The sequence below is a fragment of the Mastomys coucha genome, unplaced genomic scaffold (genome assembly GCF_008632895.1).
Source record: "Mastomys coucha isolate ucsf_1 unplaced genomic scaffold, UCSF_Mcou_1 pScaffold1, whole genome shotgun sequence".
NCBI lineage: Eukaryota > Metazoa > Chordata > Mammalia > Rodentia > Muridae > Mastomys > Mastomys coucha.
In genome coordinates this window covers 55,394,928-55,415,233 of record NW_022196891.1, presented here as the reverse complement: position 1 = coordinate 55,415,233, position 20,306 = coordinate 55,394,928, and the positions used below count along the sequence as shown (strand labels likewise).

The following is a 20,306-nucleotide window of genomic DNA, read 5'->3' as shown; positions in this document are numbered from 1 at the left end:
AAGAGTAGAGAGAATTTTTGTCCCATCATATTTCATGTCTACACTTTAGGGCCTTATTAACTATTACCTACCACAGTAGAAGACATGGAAATGTTTCTTGATGAACGAGCCCATAGGACAAAAGCCTACTATGCTCTAGGCAACCTGCTAAACACAAGAAACAATACAATAAAGGAGGTCTTGACTCTTTCTTCAGTTTCTTCAGTTTCTTTCAGATTCAGAAATGGAATCACAGACAAGTGGTTAATGGTCAAGTAACTGACATCTAGCAATAGTCTGGAAATGATATGGCGGGGGGTAGGGGGCAGTACCCTGCACTGGACCAAGTAGAAAGACATAGGTGAGACTTCATAAAAACCAGACTTTTGGAAGTTGATGTGCCACAACTGTTACTGGGCAGATAACATATGTAATGTGGACTCTCTAGACAACGACAATTTAAAACTCTTGCTTTTTTCCTGGGAAATTTTTGTTTACATTTTTAGAGCATGCATTGTGGCAGATAACTGGACTCACAGAAAGATCTGCTGCAGATTCAGAGGATGACTGTGTCCATCATGGAGTAAAGAAGGTTAGGATACACTATACAGAAGTTGGGAAGTCTTTTTCAAAGACAGCAGAGAGATTCATAATGTGATCCAATTGGCAACTGTAGCAGAATACAGAAGAAACATAAAGGAGAAATACTAGTGACAGGAGAGTTAGAAAAGTCTGAAAAAGCAAGCTGGTCAGGGTAGCCAGATGTGGGGACAGAGGTGGTACTTAAAATGACCAGAGGAAACCAGGGAGACAGGAAGATAGCCTGCATTGGGAGGGATCTGACTTTCTGGTTTAAGCAGCTGGGTTAGTTGTTACACCAGTGTTCCTAGGGCGTAGTTTGAAATGACCATTTCCTACAGGAGCACTTATGAAATAGTTCTGGAACTGAGCACTGTGTCCTGTGTTTGTATTCCCAACTCTGGGAAGACTCAGGCAAAGGGAACACAGGCTTAAGGCTAGCATCAGCTATATAGGGAAACTGTCAAGAACATGAAAGAAGGGAAGAGAGATTGGGGGATATAAGGAGAGGAAATAGTCCCTGTCCTTAGCATCTTAAAGAGCTTTAGTTGTGACATCATCACCAGAGGGAATATCACTTTCTTCCACCATCACTCTTCCCTGCTTCAACTTTTGCTGTCTTCTATAGATGACATCCTTCTCTCCCTCTGTCCCACTCTCAGAGCTATGTAAGATTCCTTGGTGCACTTGTGCACCCTCACTACAAACCAGGCATTAGCCCAGACATTGTTGTCTTAAAACAATATAATAAGTGCAGTCAAGGCACCAGTGAGATGCCACCAGCTCCTTGTTGACTTGAACGTAATGAGCTGAAGATTTTAAGGAAGACTGACTTCTGTACACTATATATTAAAATAATAATAAAACAAAAACAACCAAACAACAACAACAGCAAAACAGTTCTCCTAGCTTAATTACTGATAAGAAAGTTTAGGAACACCAAGAAATAAGTACAAATAGAGTTCCAAATACAAACAAAAGCTGCATCCTATGCTGTGAGAGACCTTGTCTGTCTGTAAGCATTTTTTCGTCCAACTAATTTACATCCTTACCTATCTTCCAAGTGAGCTCTGAGTCCCTGGTAGTTTAACATCATTGAGAGGAGAGATTGTACACTATTCCTTTGCACCCTTAGAGATTTGGGGGAGAGGAGCAATACATGTCACAATAATGTGACAGACCAAGAGGATTGGTGTGGAAGCTTTCCCAATGAGAACACAGGCAAATTTGCCCCTGGCCAACAGGCACATGACACTCTTTCTAGTGTCATAGGAAGCTCCCACTGAGAGTGAAACTGTCTTTTCAGATGGGCCATTACTATAGGATTACAACAGGCAAAAAAAATAGCATAGACCCCTTACGAGAGGAAGCAGATTGAAGATAATCTGCCACCTACCTCTCTACTTCTCTTCCATTGTAAACAGGGCTCTGAAAGGGCTCTATAGAACTAAACCTCAAATTGTGCCAGAGAGAGCAATGCAGTCTGGGAGGACAGGAAGCTTCTCTCATAAGCACAATGGGAATGCCACCAAAACCTGCAGGAAGGGGTCCTGGTGACAGGGACTGGAGGGTGGACTGTTTTGAAGTAGAGTAGGCAAACACAAAGATGGAAATCTGGAGACTAAAGAAGACAGGAGCCAAAGTGGGAGGGTGGCCAGGACTCTGCCTTCTAATTCCTTCTAAATGTGACATAACATTCAGGAACAGGATGAATCCCTGTATGGGGAGGGCACAAGAAGAGTTGTGCTGACACAGGCTACTTCTGTCTGTAGTATGTCAACCCTCCCCTTCCTTCTGGCAGCTAGATAATTTGCATCATACAGATGAGCAGAGATCTTAGCCTTCTGATGACTCAAGGTCACAAAAGTCAGTTTCTAAGGGCTCATGCCAACCATGTGGTAAGCAAACCCACCCAAGTATAAGAAACGTCATTCACCTGCTACTGACAAGAAGGAACATGGACACCATTGGGGGTGGGGGGTTTCAAGGTAATATAAGAAGATGACAAAAGGCTGCTAACAGTCAGCCTCTAGGCCACAATGCAATAGATGAGATGGGAGATGTGTTACCTGGGGGATTTGCAGCAGACCTATGTTGGTCACTCATCCTAAAATCCACTGTTAGCATAAGCTACTAGGCATCCAGTGGCTGCTGCATCAGATGTTCAAGAAGGACTATACTTACTTCTTTCTGATGTCAACAGTTTTTAAAGATGCTGCATTTAAATAAAGCACAAATGAACATTTGAACAGGCTGTGTTTATATAGTACAATCAATTGAAGGCCTCTGAGATGGTTTAATATTATCTCTGTCTAGGCCACAGAGAAGTAGCCTCTCTTCTCCTGCACTGAATTAGGGAAATGCTGTTTGGAGAACCGAGTCCTCCACATATTTGTGTCTCCTCCTACTCCCATTATTTCAGGCAGTTTCTCAAGGGTCCCTCTGCCTTTCTCGTGACCTTGAAATCGGTTTTGGTTTCATATTCTGCCACCTGGCTGTCAATGTCATCATTGCTCCATCTCATCAGTAAACATTCCTTAAGCTTTGTATGCTCTACCTGCTCATCAGAGAACTTATCCAACCCTTCAGGACAGAAACAGGCTCAATTTTGTCCCTTCTCTAAACATGTCCACATCCTAAGCCTCAGAACCTGTGAAGGCTCTCTGGTTTGAAGGATGGATTCTTGCTGGTGTAGGTGTTTGTGTGAAGGATGCTGAAGTGAGGAGAGCCTCTCAGCTCTCCCACTGAGCCTGACATCTAAGGACAAGTGTCCATATAAGAGAGAAAGCAAGGGTAATCACACAGACAGACTAGCAGGAGATAGGGTGACCTTGCTGGGATAGGTGTGGGATGAGAACCAGTTGTGTGTGTGTGTGTATGTGTGTGTGTGTGTGTGTGTGTGTGTGTGTGTGTGTGTGTGTGTAGCCTTCTAGGTTGTGCTGTTTTTTTATAGGAGTCAAAAGACTTCTTTCTGATCTAGAAAAAAAATTCTTGTGATATCAATTATAAGAATGGAGATAACTGTTGACCATGTATATACTCAAGTCTTCAAATCGTTCTTTAGAATAGGAGTTATCACCTCACCCACCTGCTTCACCAATGTGAAAACTGTGACATTAAGAATGCACATGGCTTCAGAGCACTCTATCTAGGATTTAAACCCCATGTTTTCCCATAATTCCTAGAAGTGGCTCTCATGGCATTTCATTACTACAACAGATAAAAGGAGACATTTGTCCTACAACAATGACAGATTGCTAACATTTTTTTAAAAATCCAAGTTGTATCATTTAACTTCACACACACACACACACACACACACACACACACACACACACTATTTCCAGTGAACTGAGTTCAGGCACAATACCTTCCCATGATGGCAGTGCTGGGCAATACCCTGTGCTGAGTCATCATGAGGAAAATCCTAGACTGGTCAGTTATATGTTAATAATGTCATCATCTCAGATCTCTGGGGACTGTCATCACAAAGTCTGGGAAGGGGAGCATTGTGGCTCCATGGCAATTGGACAAACAGGTCAAACTGTGGCCATTCCAAAGTGGAATAGGTTCAGGAGGGAGAGGAGAGGCCCCTGGAATCACACAGTGTGAGTAACTGGAAATACTTTGGCAAGTATATTCTGATCTACAGAAATAAAATTGAAGCATGAATTTCAAATATTAAGCTTGAGTGCTTAGATAATTGAAGTTAATCTCTCTGAACTTCAATTTGCAACTGTAAAATATGAGGGTAGAATGACTGTATATATTACATGGAACAGTGTCTGGAACATATTTGGTCTTCCATAGACAATTATTATATTATTTTTGTTGTTTTTACTGAGTTGAATATAGCTTATCATTTGCTTAAAGATACAAAATTTTGGTTCAAATACTCTCCAAGAAGATATCATAAAATGATCCTATCCTTCAGCTTAATTTATCTTTTTATAGTTATATAATGAATTGCAATTCTACACTAAAAATAAGCACCCTTTCAAATTATCTTTTAAAATAACTTATTGCAAGCAAACATAAATTCATTCCATGTATAATATTCTTTCAATTGACTTTGAGATATGAAAGCAGACTTGTTAGAAGAAGAAAATCTATAAAGGCTGTGCTCATTCATACACCAGATATTTATGAAGAAGCATCTCTGGAATCAATGCAAAGTGCAGTAATTGCCCTAAGAGCTATGGATAAAGTGACATGGGATTATAAATAGAAATACAGAAAAGTTGGCTAATTAAAAAATTAAGTGTAAATTCACAAGAGGGAGAATTTCTTTTCAATAACATGCAGAGTCAAAGGTAGAGGGATAGAATGAGAGAGGAGGAGTCCCACCCATGAGGAGGGTCTGAAAAAAATATATAGCCTGAGGGTTAAACCTTAAAGGGTAAGGTCTGGGTTTTATGAGCAGTCAATGGCCTCTTCTCAAAGAAGAAAGAGACAAAAGTCTTGGGTATCTGTGGGAAACACCAGATGAGTCTTCAGTAATGAGGCAATGGGGCAAAATGCATACAAAGTGTCAGACTGAATATGGAAGAGCAGATGGTTAAGAGGACTCCAGTTGAACACTGGGAACCTTGTTTGTTGCTATCAGGTGGCCTTACATCTTAGTGGCGGATCTCAGGTGGCTCAAAATTGGCACGCTGTAATTTTAGTCTACAGTGGTGAGAAGAGGGGTTGAGAGACTGTCTATAAAGCCTTTTCAGTAAGAATGAAGTGAAAGACAAAAGGTAGTTAGTGGAGAGACAATCGATGAGATGGGCTAAGTGCTTGGAAAAAAAGAAAACCAAGCATGACTTCACAGTTTTTAATCTAAAGGCCTCAAGAAAACTCTTTCAGTGGCAACCTTAATAAGGAACAGAGGAATTGGCCAGTTTCTTGGAGGAATGCATATGTCAGTTTAGTAGATTTCAAAAGGGGAAAAAGGTTGAGTTTATAAGAGAGTTTGACCCTAGAGATTCAAGAGAGAGCTCTACACAGAGTGATGGGAAGAAGCCCTGAAAAGCCCTGTGATTTCTAGGAAAGAACAGAAAAAAAGGAGAAGGAAAAGATTGAGATAAGGCAGCCTGTGGAGGGTGCCAACCAATTTCATGTGGTTTACAGGAGTCAGTAAGAGGTGGAAAAGAGACACTAAGAGTTTAGAGAGAAAAAATTGGCCCAAGGTTTCTAAAGACATTAGAGTTCTCCAGAGAGAAAAAAAATTAGAAATAATGTGGATATACATATATACTGATAAATATTAATAGACAGATAGATATAGATATCACTATAGATTGATATAGTTACAGATACATATGAGAACAGATTTATCAGAAAATTGACTTATGTGATTATGGAAGCAAGGGAGTCCCACAGTGTGTCATCCATGAACTAGAGAAACAGGAACATTGAACTTGGCTCAGTCTTAGGCCAAAGGCCCAAGCACCACAGGAGTCAAATAGTGAAACTCTCTGTTTTCTAAGCCAAAGGCCTGAGAAGCCAAGGGACCACTAGTGAAAGTCCCAGAGTTCAGTGTCCAAGACACAGAAGGAATGTGTCCCAGCTCTAGATCACAGGAAGGATTCTGCCTTTACATGTTTCTATCCAGGTCCTCAGGCACATAACAATTCCCACATACTAGGTGACAGTGTGTCTTCTGTACTCAATCCACATATTCAAAACGCTAACTTCTTCCAGAAACATTCTTAATAACCATAAATGATGCCTTATAACAAACATCACCTGGTATCCTTCACCCAGTCCAGTTGTAACTTAAAATTGATACCACACTGTTATTGTTGGAGTCTTGCTTAGACAGACACACTGTTGAGGTATCATGGATGTGGCTTCTTTGTCACTTGAGAGAAGCACTATCTCACAAGCTGACTTAGACATGCTAACATGGAAGCAGAAAATGTTATGGGATACCATCAGTAGACAAACAACTATAGACAACTGGTGGCTTCTGAGAGAGGGAAAATTAGCCTAGCCTAGAGATGAGTCCTCCAATTGGTTATCCACAAGGAAGTGATCAACCTTGAGATCAGACACATAAAAGCCATATGGACTCAGTAGGTTGTATATGTGTGTGTGTGTGTGTGTGTGTGTGTGTGTGTGTGTGTGTGTGTGTGTGATAAAGAAAAAGAATCCCATCAATTTGAAAGGGGGAGGCATGGGATGGATTAGAGTGAGGGAAGTAAAGGAGGAAGTAAAATAGTATAACTATATTTTAATTAAATATAACTTTAAAAGAGGTTAAAAATAATATTATAGCCTCTGTCTTTGAGGAAAGTATAGGGCAATATCTTAGAGAAAGTTGGGTGTTTGCCAAAGCTGTTTGTCTCCTGGAGATGCCAACCTTACCTACCCCTTCACATCTTCTTAATTCTGATTCATCTCTGATGTTCTGAGAGGTCATCTCAAGACAAGCCCACAGCAAAGTGTTTTCACATTACAGTTTCACTAAATTCAGTCCTATTATCCTATGATGGACTCTATGTGATTGTTCTGAGCCTCAGGGCTAATACTGAAGGCATAAAGGAAGTGGTCAGCTTCAATCAGTATAATCCATACTTCTCTCCTCCAACAGGAAATGAATGAAGATCTTTAGTCTTAGTATCTAAAATCTATTGCCATAGAACATAGGGTCTTTTTTTATAGGCTCTTAGTATCATAGATAAAATAATTTAGCACAGACTTAGAATAAAACTCAGAGTCGATTATATTAGAGTATGAGCAGAAAGAAACAGCAGAGCAAAGTATTTGGAAACTGTAGAACTGCCAAGATCACGAGGATGGATAAAGGGAGGAGACAACATCACAGTCTGAGTCAGAGGTCTAGGAATCAGGCTAGCTAAACAATAGTTTAGTGGCTTGTATGTGGTGGGAGGGAGAGTGTCTTCAGAGAGAGAGCGAGAATGCCTGGAGTATTCTTAGGACTTGGACCAGTATCTGAATGAACAAAGTGTGTGTGTGTGGGGGGTGGAGGTCTGAAAGCAGGGGAAAGTGACACTTTCTGCAGACAGCATGCTGGTAGAGCAGGAAACATCTCCACGCAATTGTCAATGAGGGGCTTCTGGTGGATGCATGTACCTCATACACATGTCGTTGAAGCAATGGTTCTTAACCCTATGGATAAAGACTCCTCTGGGGTCAAATGACCCTTTTACAGGGGTTGCCTAAGACCATGGGGAAACCCAGATATTTACATTATGACTCATAACAATAGGAAAATTACAGTTACAAAGTATCAATGAAATAATTTTATAGTTGGGGGTCACCACCACATGACTAACTGTGCTAAAGGGACACACTGTTAGGAAGGACCACTGCTATAAGAGAATAATTATTCTTCTCATTCCCTTAACAGAAAAGATCTCATGTGGTTTACATTTTTTAATGGTTTTTTTAATTGCAATTATCCTTTGACTTGTGGTAGTAATAGTGTATGTCTATGTGTGTATGTATGTATGTATACATGCATGCATGCATGCACATGTGTATCTGTGTGTCTCTCTGTGTTTGTATATATAGGCATGTATGCATATTTATCTGTGTATCTCAGTGTCGTGTATATTTGTATGTGTATTGGTTTATGTGTATATGTGTGAGTGTACATGTGTGCATTCATGCATGTATATATGTGTGTGTGTGGTGTGTGTGTATGCATGTGAGTACTTGAGTGTGTGTATGTAACCACATATGTTCTTGTGTGTTTGTGTGTGGTGTGTGTCTCTATATGTGAGTGTATGTGTAAATGTGGTATGTGTGTGTGTGTTTACTTGCAGACCATGATGCATGTTTGGAGGTGAGAAGACAGAAAACTTGTGCGAGTTGGTTCTCTCCTTCCACTATATACATTCTAGGGATCCAACTCAAGCAGTCGAAAGTCAAAGGTTGGTGGTGCCTTTGCTCATTGGGCAGTGTCCCTGGCCCTATAACATATTTCTGGAAATTTCTGGAACAAGGAAGTTTCTGGAACAAAAAAATTTTCTTGAGGAACAACTTCGACTTATTTGATTGACTGGTGCCTTTGGAGTAAGTCTTAAGGGAACAGATAATAGCATAGTTTTGTAACCTTACACAGTATTTTGTGTAGTTTGGAATGCCATATCTCCTCCTAGGGCCAGAGTTACAACTGGCATCCCATTCTTTGTACCAAAAATCATAGAACAATGTAGATTAAAAGAACCAAAGGGAAAAAAATTTAATTTGTAAAACAGCAGTGATTTCCCAGGAGGCAATGCTTCTCTCTGTAGTGTTTAACAAAGGTCTAACTACCTTCACCTTCCTCCCCTTTGTGCAGTGTTTGCAATCCTAAAGAGGGAAACTGTGATCCTTCTTCCATCCTTTAACACTGTTTTTCACTTAAGAGGAAATTACGCTTCTTCCTCTTTCCTTAAAATTAGTGTGTTACCAAGGAAACAGGAGGTGGGGTCCAAAGCTGACTCTGAGGGAGAAGTCCATCTTCCATAGTCTCTAACCTTGCTAATGTCTGATAATCTACCAAGCAAGATCTTCAGGCTTTATACAGGCCCCCAAACTATTTGACATCTCAAGAAAATAAATGATCTTCCAAAGTAAGAAATGGTCAGAGGGCATGGGGATACTGTCAAAACAAAAAATATATATTTAAAATATACACAAGTAGTCATATTGACTATTAAACATAATTCAAATCAGCTGAGCTTGATTTAATGTGGGTATTATGTTCATTGTATAGGCGCATGATATAGAATTTGTTTTGTTTTGTTTGAGTCTATGCATCCAACAGTGCATGTACCCAGAAGGTATGAAGAATTCCATTTTCCTGGGAGAAGGCCACCCAAGGACTTTTGAGCTGCTGACATCACATACATGGCTTACAGGCACTCTGGGTGGTTGATCTAATAAACTGAGCACCAGTGAAGTTAAGGCAAACTTCAAAGCTCACCTGGTATAAGTGTCTTTCTCAAGATGGATTCTCCTGTTAAACTTATCATTCTTTGATCGACATAGTGACAGATGGAGTCAGGTCTACCTTCTTATTCTTGACCTTGGAGAACATGAGGTACTCATCTTCTACCTTAGCATTTCTGTGATCTTAGCTCAAACCTCACAAATAAGTGCTGGACCTTTATTGAAAGTTTAAATATCTATTAATAGACAGATGCATAAAAGCAAGATTTTTGCATTTTAATATTATGAGTAATCATAATTCTTTCAAAAACAGGAGGAGACTTTCCAGACAATTCAATGTTTTCACATGGCAACTTGCAGCCTACATCCCATCTACATGCTTAGTTTTGTTGTCTTTGGAAACTGCATTAAGAAAAAACAGCAGCCAGGCGGTGGTGGCGCACGCCTTTAATCCCAGCACTTGGGAGGCAGAGGCAGGCGGATTTATGAGTTCAAGGCCAGCCTGGTCTACAGAGTGAGTTCCAGGACAGCCAGGGCTACACAGAGAAACCCTGTCTAGAAAAACCAAAAAAAGAAAAAAGAAAAAACAGCAATGTGTCTCTTGCTAGGATACAATGCCCATATGAAGCCCAGGGCCAGGAATGAAGCAATCAGTTGAAGATAAGCAATGCCTTTTTCTTGGAAAAAAAAAATTTTCAATGGACTCTTATTATTCATTTCAGATTTTAAAATTATTAAAAATGGAACTACATGCATAGCATCCATCTAATTTATGAAAATGACAGTCCAGAATCCTATTTCAGACCCAATTTTCAATACATGGAAGTTGTCTATGAGCATTTGACTCATATTAGGATATTCTTGTTAAAATTACCACAGTCTGTGGAGAAAATTAACCTTCTGAAATATGCCATAGGGACTACCATTATAGGACTTTTAAGACTTAGCATCCAATTTTCTACAATATGTAGTCAAGTTTTCCAAATAATGTAATTAAATAAAAAATATCATATATGTTAAGCATATATGTATTTTTATACATATATAATATATTTATAATATTATAATATATAATATATTAAGGTATATATACTATTATATAGTTTATACTATATACTATTATATATAAACTATCTAAAATAGTATATACTATTATATACAAATTATATAAACTATTAAATATATACATATTTAAACTATATACATTTTAATGTATTAGTGGTGTGGTCATTTTATATTACCTGTCAGACATTGAGTCAATTTCTTTACATTTGCATGTTTCTTGCTGGTTATTTGGAATGAAGAATCTCTCTGGTGTTTTATTAACATTTCTCTAAGAGAAGCAGAGGCAACTGCCTTCCTTAGCAATCAAGCACCTTCATGTTATTTTCAAATTTTATTCATGAAATTGCACTTCTGAAGATGCTGTAAAGGTAGGTAGGTACTACAGAAAAAAAACAAAACAAAACAGTGAAAAGGTAAAAAGCTACAGTTGGAGACCCACAAGCACATCCAGCCCTCAATGTATGGGCAAGTGCAGCTTTTGAATAATGAAATCTTTTTTTTTAAGTGTCATTCAACCTTATGCATTGTTCTGGTGATAAAGATAGATACATTAGAGTCTGTCCCTTCCCTACTACCACACCAGAGAACCCAGGATAGCACCTCTGACTTGATGAGGGACAGTAATCATAATCAATGACAGAGTCAGGATGCAGTCTCTAATTGCCCCATCTGCATTTGAATGGTCCTCTCTGCCAACTTCTATTTTTTTTTTTTTTTAGAACTTCTATAGCAATCAACAGGCTCTATATAAAGTACTTACTGAGGTTTTTAAACTTTTTAAACTACTTAGAGGCACTTTACACATTTGGAGGAAATTCCATTTCCAAAGACCAGGCTATTATGTTAGTTGGGTGAATATGCATTTTGAGAATAAATGTTAATGAGACCAGGTGAAATTTGGCCATTTAAACAACGGACCCACCATGTGAATGCTGGTTCTCTGTGTACAAAGGAGGTTCCTAACTGGGTCATCCATTTCCATAGTTGAAGTACTCCCCATGTTGCTCTGCTTCACTGACTTTAAAGCTCTCTGGACCATTGATGAGTGTGCCCATGCCAGTCAGCATGTTACAAAGGGCTCTTCCTCAAGCCTGCTACAGTCTCCTCTCGAGTTGCCTATCAACTGCCCTGAGTAAAGGTGCGCTAGCTATTCTAGATCTATTTTCCTGTGGTATTTAGTTTAGGACAAGATACAGTTAGAAAGACATTAATTTTTTTTAAAGATTTATTTATTTTATGTATATGAGTACCCACTGTAGCTATACAGACAGTTGTGAGCCTTCATCTGGTTGTTGGGAATTGACTTTTTTAGGACCTCTACTGCTCTGGTCGGCCTGCTAGCTCCAGTCGACCCTAGTTGCTCAGTGCCTGCTTGCTCCAGCCCAAAGATTTATTATTATAAATAAGTACACTGTAGCTGTCTTCAGACGCACCAGAAGAGGGTATCAGATCTCATTATGGGTGGTTGTGAACCACCATATGGTTGCCTGGATTTGAACTGAGGACCTTCGGAAGAGCAGTCAATGCTCTTACCTGCTGAGCCATTTCACCAGCCCCGACTTTAATTTTAAAGTCATTCATTGACCTCAGTCATTCAGCTCAGAGAAAGACTAGAAAGGATAAGCAGGAGCCAGTCAGAGAGGTTTCTGACCTGACTCTTGTGGATAACCAGATGTATGTTCAATGATAACTAAGCATCCCATATCTTCTATCCCTAGAATATTCTAGGCTAAAATGACCAAAGCAACCCAGCTTAGACCCAAGGGAAAAGGTCTTGTTCAATGTATCCAAAACTACTTCCTCTAACACATCAAAACAATATCATTTTAGCCCAAGGGACACAAATAAATACATTCACTTCCATTGTCCTTTGTGTCTTAGACCTTCCTATTCAAGTAGCAAATATTAAAGCCAGAAATGGTAGATAAAAAAATTAAGCAGCATAACCTGCCCTAACACTGTTTGATCCACAGATTCTGGGCTAGGGACCAGAGTTCGAGAGAGGCTACTGTACATTTTACATGAAGGAACCAGGCATTGTATTAGGGACACTAAATAATGAGAGACCTCAAGGAATTCTAAGAAAGAGGAGAAAGCTCTGAAGAGAAAGATGGATTTGGCCCAGAGATCCCAATTTGCTGCAATTTCAAATATTGTTTTAGCCCTCAGGACAAAGAAAGTGATACATTGCAACTGTCAAAAAAAAAAAAAAAAAAAAAAAAAGACTACTCCATTTTTTCCTCTATTTCTTCTTTTCCAGCAGAAGTTGGGGCTACACATTATGATTTAGAGTGAGCTAAACAGGAAAATAATGTAAGGCAGTCAATAAGTAAGCCTATTTAATTAGGTGATTACTACAGGGCAGATGTAAGCACAGAGAGGGAGGAGTGGTCACCATGGAAATACTAACATCCAAGTTTCAACAAATTGTTATCATATCGTAAATATATAAAACACATGAAAAGAAAGAGAAAGCCAGTGCACATAAGAACTATGTGAACTAATGAGACATGGGAAGCTGTCCAAGCAACCACTGTCGCCTTTATACCCTGACATTGTCACCAAGGGGACCAAGAGCATAGAGGAACCATGGCAGCCAATTCATTGTAGGCAGAAATGAGCCAATTACCTTGTTACTTAATGTTGAGGGTTCAGTTTATCTCTACAAGGTGTGAATATAAGGCCTGGCCTACAGGTTGTGAGGACTTTATGAAATAACAGCTGGTATGATGATTAGTTTTCACTGTCAACTTGACTGGATTAGAACCACCCAGTCCTCTGGAAAAGAAATCCACCCTGAATGTGGGGGGCACCATTCCACTGGCTGGGGTAAAAGACTGATTTTTTTTTAAAAAAATGCAGATAGATGGGACAGTGAAGCAGGAAAGGTACATGCTGTACAAGCTTGAAGACCTGAGTTCAAATGCCTGGGATCTACTTTAAAAGCAGAGCATGACAGCACATACCTGTAATCTCAGTAGTTAGAAACAGTGGGAGATTAAGGCTGGGTGGCTAGCTAGTCTCGATGAATTGGTGAGCTCCAGATTCAGTAAGTGATCCTGTCTCAACAAATAAAAGAGATAATGAAGACTCCCAGTATCTACCTCACACCTCCACATGTACATGTACACATACGTATGCATTCCTTCACATTTGCTCGTATGGTATTAATTATAAATGAGGAGAACGGAATCTGAACACCAACATTTGTTTCTCTCTTCTTCCTGCATCATGTGAGCATCTGCTTTATGCTCTTGCTGCCATGGCTTCCCTTCCATGATAGACTGTATCCCTTCAAACTGTAAGCCAAAATCAACTCCGTCTCTCTTAAACTGCTCTTGTCTGATACTTGGTCATAACAATAAAAGGAAATAATAGACATGGGAAAATTTAGCTTTGGTAAGAGCTCAATTACAGTGCTACTCTTTACTCATGGTTTTAAGTACTCATGTGTAAGACCATGGTCAAACACTTGTAAAATAAACAATATGTTTGCAATTTAGAGTAGCTATAACCAGCATGATAAAAAAAAAAAAAAAAAAAAAAAAAAAAAAAAAACCTCCCATCAACCCACTTTACCTGTCTAGGACATAATTCATCCCTTTGTCCACCACACCCAAACTGTGTAGATTCCCCGTTCTTCAGTCACTAATACTCAATTACAGCAATCAGATCTATTATTATGGTTATTGGAATACTTGTGCTCAACTAACTCTTAGTTTACTTAGTAGTTATCAAACATGACAGAAGAGATACAAAGGTTGTATTAGGGTATAAACCATGGATGGACAGAGGGATACTGTCTGTACAATGTGGCCATGTTACAAGACAAAGAGGAAAAGCACAGCGTTGTAGTGAATTTAGAGTGCAGTTTCAAGCATCCCCTAAGGGGCTGAGAAGAAAGGCATCCTCCATGGGTAAAGGAAACTATGATACTCATAGTTTTTATTGTCTCATCATCAAGTCAAACTATAGGAAGCATCCTTGGTTTAGGCAAATACATCTAAACTTAGAGTCATGAACACATAAGTAGACTACAAATGTCACTAATGTTGCTTTGGAGTAAGTAACAGTCCTAGTAGATACAGTTCAAACTGCTTTGTGCTTATATCCAATAATTTAACAGAATTATAATAATAGTTATTATTATTAACAGAAGTAATACTTTATTTAGTTTTGTGAAATGGGTTCTCTGTAGCTCAGGCGAGCCTCAAATTCAGGATCCTCATGCCTTCAATCTTTCTAGTGTTGAGATTACAGTTGTGTGCTACCCACCCAGCTGTAGTTTCTTGTGACATCACATCCCATAATATAGTTTGACAAGTGATCATTTATTTTGGCCTTTCAAAAAAAGAGTTATTTTCAGCTAGGTGTGGTGACCCTTGCCTTTAGTCCCAGCCCTTGGGAAGCAGAGGCAGGTGGATCTCTGTGAGTTCAGGAATTACATGGACTACAAAGGAAGTTTCAGGACAGCCTCAGAAGTTATGCAGAGAAACACTGTCTCAAAAAACAGAAGAGTTCAACTGGAAACTTTGGTTACTTTGGAAAGTCGGTTGTGTTGCTAGGGCAAACATGAAGGGGTGTTTTTCTGAAGTGGATACAGGTGAAAGGATGTTTGCTAGAGCAAGCATGTGAAAGGATGCTTGCTGAAGGATTCTTTGCTCCCACTGCGTAGCTGAGCTCTGTTTGTTATGACACCATAGAGAGAAGTGTACCAAAAAAACTTCTGGTGGTGTTCTGGTGGCTTCTTGCCACTTCCTCAGACTCGGGCCGATTAGCAGAGTGATGTCAGCTGATACAGACTCATGTGGAGTTTTGCTAAGACAGACACACATGCTGAGTCAAGACATGCGGTAAGGACACGTGATGTTCGGAGGGAGTATAAATAGGACTCAGTGGACACTGACATGGGCTGGCATCGCTAGCTTTGCAACACATTATTGGTCTGGCATCTTTGCTGACCTTCACTTTGTTGAGAAAGGCATGACACAGAACTTCTCCTATCCTCCCTGTTGGCCCTGGTCATTCCCGCTGACTTGTGCTTATTTGACTGAGGCCTGGCGGTTTCTGCTAGTTAGTGCCACTGCTGCTGATTCGTGTTTGCTATCCCAACTCTACTGAACTGGACTGTTGGATAATTTGTGAATTGTTTACAAGTGGATTGAGATGCTGCCATTGATTTCTATGAACTGAACTGGTGATTACCTGACAATGAAGACTGGATTTGCTCCAAAGAACAATTTCTAAACATGTCTACTTCCCCTGTATCCTAATAACCTTTCTTTTCCCCTACCTCTGGTGGGTGGTGGGCTAGAAGGGAGGTTAAAGCATTTAAGAACCCTTATTAAAAATATGCTTTGAAAAAATTCAAACAACAAGTTATTTTCATTTTATGTATACAGCATTTTTCTTGCATGTATATATGTGCATCTTACATTGCCTGTACTGGGAGAGGTCAGAAGAGGCATCAGACCCCATGGGGCTAGAGTTACAGACAGTTGTGAACCACATCATTGATGCTGGGAACTGAACCTTAGTCCTTGTTAGGAGCAGCAATTTTAAATGCTAAGCCATCTCTCCATCTCTTAATTTGGCTTTTTGCATTACCAGCTGTGCCATAATGCTTATCTGTCATGAGACTTGAGAGAGTCTCTTGAGAGATAGCTTAGGGCCTGTGCAGAACCATCTCTCCCAGCATGTTTTCTATGGGCTCTAAGGGGCCCTATGAAGAGCAGATAAAGAAAATCTCAGTGCAGCCTACTTAAACTTGCATCTCAGAGGTCATCCCCAAAACTGATACCACATCTAGAAGAGAGAAAGAGGGAGTTTCTTTTATGAACAGGGGTTCTGTCCAGAGACAGAGTTAAGGCATCAGCACACTGATTAAAAAAAGAAAAAAAAAAGCCAGGAAGCACTGAGAACACAGGTGTTGAAACAGAGACCACAAAACTTAATTATTTCCCTAGGAGAAGGCTGGTGAGAGGTTAAGGAGCATTTTGCAAATTATAACTACATTTAGATTACTATTATTTATGTCAAAGGTCAGAATTCCTTCAAGTCAAATGAGCAGCTAATGGGCTACTTTGAGATGTATCCTTATTATTAAGTTTGAGAGTGGGTACAGGCATTTCCCTGAAGTGTGCTGGAAAGCGAGACAGCTTTGGTTGGTTTTGTATTTATTATTGTTGTTTCATTTGCAACTGATGAATTATTCCTAACAAATTACTGAAGAGACTAATGCTTGCCGGGATTTTCCTTCCCATCAAATAGATCAAATGTGGAAAAGTTCATATTTTGAAAGTTTTCTCCTTTTGTTCTGATCCTTTCTTCTGCCCTGTCTTGACCTTCTCACCCTCTACGGAGGCTGAGAGAGACAAGGCTCACAACTGAGCTGAGAAGGTTGGAAGAGAGCAGTGGTGGGAACAGCCCTTCCCTATGCATTTCCAGGCCACAGAGAGGAGCTCCAGGAAATAAATCAACACCACGCCTTCTGTTCCTTTGTCTCTTTATATGTAGCTGCTCAAATTAGCTTTAAGTTCCCTGAGGGTAGGGATAAGGTCTATTTTCAAACTGTGTTGAGAATCTAGCACCTTGCTTAATCAATGTTAAATAGTAACAGTGCATTTTAATTGGCCTACTTTCAGAGTATCAGATTAAATTATTCTGCTAATTAATTGGTTGATCTCATATTTCACTTATATTGTCAGGTTATTATTTTTCCCTTTAGGGCTCAAGACACAACTGACAGTTCAAATACTTCTTCATTAATTACCTGATCTTAGATTTTTGCATAATTTTATGATAATTATTTTGATACCTTATTTATCAAGCTCCAGCACATACTAGGAACAGTTAAGAACACAGAAGCCCTTGCAAAATCTTCTTAGTAAAATGTACATGGGTTCATTGCATACAAATCCAGTGGAAAGTGTTCTTGGCTTGACAGGGAAGAGTCTTTAATTAGGTTTAATTGGTCAGACATCAAACTAGTTTCACATAAGCGGTCAATGAACACTTTATAACATTGGATCAAGTTTCCTTTTTACCAGCCAAACATTTTCTGTTAATTGACTCATCCTGTCTTCCCTAGCTGGTTGGGATATATAACTAAACCAATCACCATGTTTTAAAAGGAAATTAAGTAAACAGGTAATTTTTTTAAGAGGAAAGAAAGCAAAGGAGAAAAGTGTTTGAAAACCATCATAGGTCAAATGACTAAATGAACGGTGTATGTGATTTTTGCCTGAAAATAGAAGTTGTGAGATTTAAGAGATTTAAGTAACATCGAAGAGCTTACACAAGTAGAAGATGGGTCAATGCCATGAAACAGAACCAAATCCAAGGAGTGGGTATGAAGGGAAAGAAAAACTTGCACAATATCAAAAGACACTAAACAAACTCTTAAGATCCTATGAATAGTGGGGACCTCTAGGGTACCGATAACTTGTCCATTGAGGAGGTATAGGATGGTGATTACTTTCTGTCTGCACTGTGAACTGAACCCAGGACATTGCACAACCTGCTATGTAAGTATTCTCCTATTACTTCCCCAATCCCTGTTACTTTTTAAAAATTCAACTGATGGTTACTGATGGTTAAAACGTATGGTAAAAGATACATTTTATAAGAAGGAGTGAGCATATTGAGAGAGAGGATGGTGGCCAAGGAGCTTAGTTCTTAGTGTGCTTGTGGTAGTTGGAGCAGTAACAGGAACAAGGAAATGTTGTGTCCCTGTGGTGTCAAGGAGGTGAGACCAGGGAGGTGAGAGGTGAGATTTATGGGGGAGGGTGGAGAGCTATGATTTCAATCCAACTCCAGAGTAGCCTTTGGAGGGTGGTAAGTGGGAAGATGTCATCCAATTTGCATTTTTAAAAGATCACTCTGTCAGCTGTGTGGAGAATGGATTAGAGAGGGGGGAAAAGAATGGGCTCTGGAATAACAGCTAAGAGACCATTATGGAGTAAGACTGGTGAGAAATGTGGTGGGTAGATTTGAAGAATGTTCTGGAAGTAAAGTTGCTGTTACGCCATAAGGGAAGGCTGAAGGATCAATGGCAGGTGGTGACTAGCTCAAGGAGTGCTTAAAAGAGAAACTGGCACTTTAAGTGAATTGTTTGAGTATAATGGTTTCTAAAGGCCCTCTCTGATGGTAGTGTAATTTATTGTAAATATTGGAGGTGTCCACTCTGGAGCCTCCATCTCGCTTCTGCTAGTAGAAGAACCACTCTTTCTATTGACCATGGGACTAAGGTAAGCCAGCATCTATGAAGGCAGAGATGGTCTATTGCTTTCTTCACCAGTGAACCCTATTGCCTATCACAACATTCAGAACATAAGCCAAGTCCAATAAAGACTTGATCAATGAAATGGCAAAAACAAACCAACAAACAAAAAATCCTCAAACAACCCCAACCAACTAACAAACAAAAAAAGTATGATGTAGAATAGAAAAAATAAAGCTAGGTGGTATGTGAACAAAACTATCCTCACTGTAGCTTTCTTCCTGTGATATAAGAATGGAAGACCAAGAGTGAGCAGTCATATGTGTGGGAATTATGGCCTAAGAGTTGAAACAAGTCAGAACACTCCATCTTTCAAATTCAAAAAAAAAAAAAAAAAAGGACTAAAAGCATACTGTGACTACACAGAGGCATCTGAACAGCTGTCTTCACATTAAAGATACATGTGCTACATACAACACCTGGGATAGTTTGTGGCAGAATGTGCTGTGAATCCTCAGAAAATATCAGTGAATACATAACACCTATGCTCACTAAAGACAAGGGAAATAGGCTGGGGGTGGGGCTGCTTGGCCTAGCTTAAGGAGATACCCACAGCCTGTGACATCCTTGGGTCCTGTGTTGGTCATGGGGAATTGTCTGTCCAGCCAGCATCTCTACTTATTTGTGTGTAAATGAAAAACTATATTTAGCTTTTAAGAGCTTTCTTCATATACATAACATCTATAATTGTATGTAATTGCTTGGTAGGCTCCAAACACCCAGCAGAGGTTTCCTACACTAGCTATCCCTTCTCCTCCCAACACTCTGGATCATTGCCTTTGTTTTGCCTCATCCTCTAGGTTTATTTGCCACTCTTGTACTATGAGACAGAGGGGAAAACAATGACAACCAAACAGTAAACTTCACTCCCAGCAAACAGAAACGGTTGCCAAGGCAACTGAGCAACAGAGTCCCTGCATCCAGCTATCACAGTGTGAAGTGAGTTTCAGATGAGGAGATGGCTTAAGGGACAAGGAGCCCCTTCAGGAAAAGGCTGACCTAATAAAAGAACCCACGAATTGCCATTCCGAGTGATGTCTTTTTTTCTTGATAAAGAGAGGAGCTTGCAAAAGCCATGAAAGACAGGCAGGCTAGCAAAATAAGATGAGACTTTGCAGGGTTCTGGGCAATTAATCCAACTACAGGTAGATCTGAACCATTGTGCTTCTGGGTACAAGTAGAGGGGAGACTTGGGGGTTAGGAGCAACAAGAGAGGGGACAGGGCATGAAACATGCTTCTGATACTGTGTACACTATAAATAGGAGGGAGTGCCTTTATTTGTGCAATGCTTTTTGTCCAACCCAGCACTCACAGCACAGACATTATCAACCTAGGCTTCCAAATACCCCAGTGAGTGGAGGATCAAGGAGGGGATTATTTTACAGATGGGAAAGCTGGCACTCACAAGCAACATATGTGCCAAGGCCCCTTCAGAAGGAAGCAGTACAGCCAGAAACAGGATGCAGGTAAAAATAATGACAATTAAAGTTACCTTTTTTTTTTAATTGCTTC

The 20,306-nt window shown here is 39.7% G+C and overlaps 1 long non-coding RNA gene across 1 annotated transcript; it reads left to right on the top strand.

Annotated features, from left to right (window-relative positions):
- The first annotated feature begins 4,127 nt into the window (after nt 1-4,127).
- Nucleotides 4,128-19,815, top strand: LOC116070740. Its single transcript, XR_004110547.1, has 2 exons — nt 4,128-4,166; nt 19,594-19,815. It is a non-coding gene; the product is annotated as an uncharacterized LOC116070740 (long non-coding RNA).
- The last annotated feature ends 491 nt before the right edge of the window (nt 19,816-20,306 follow it).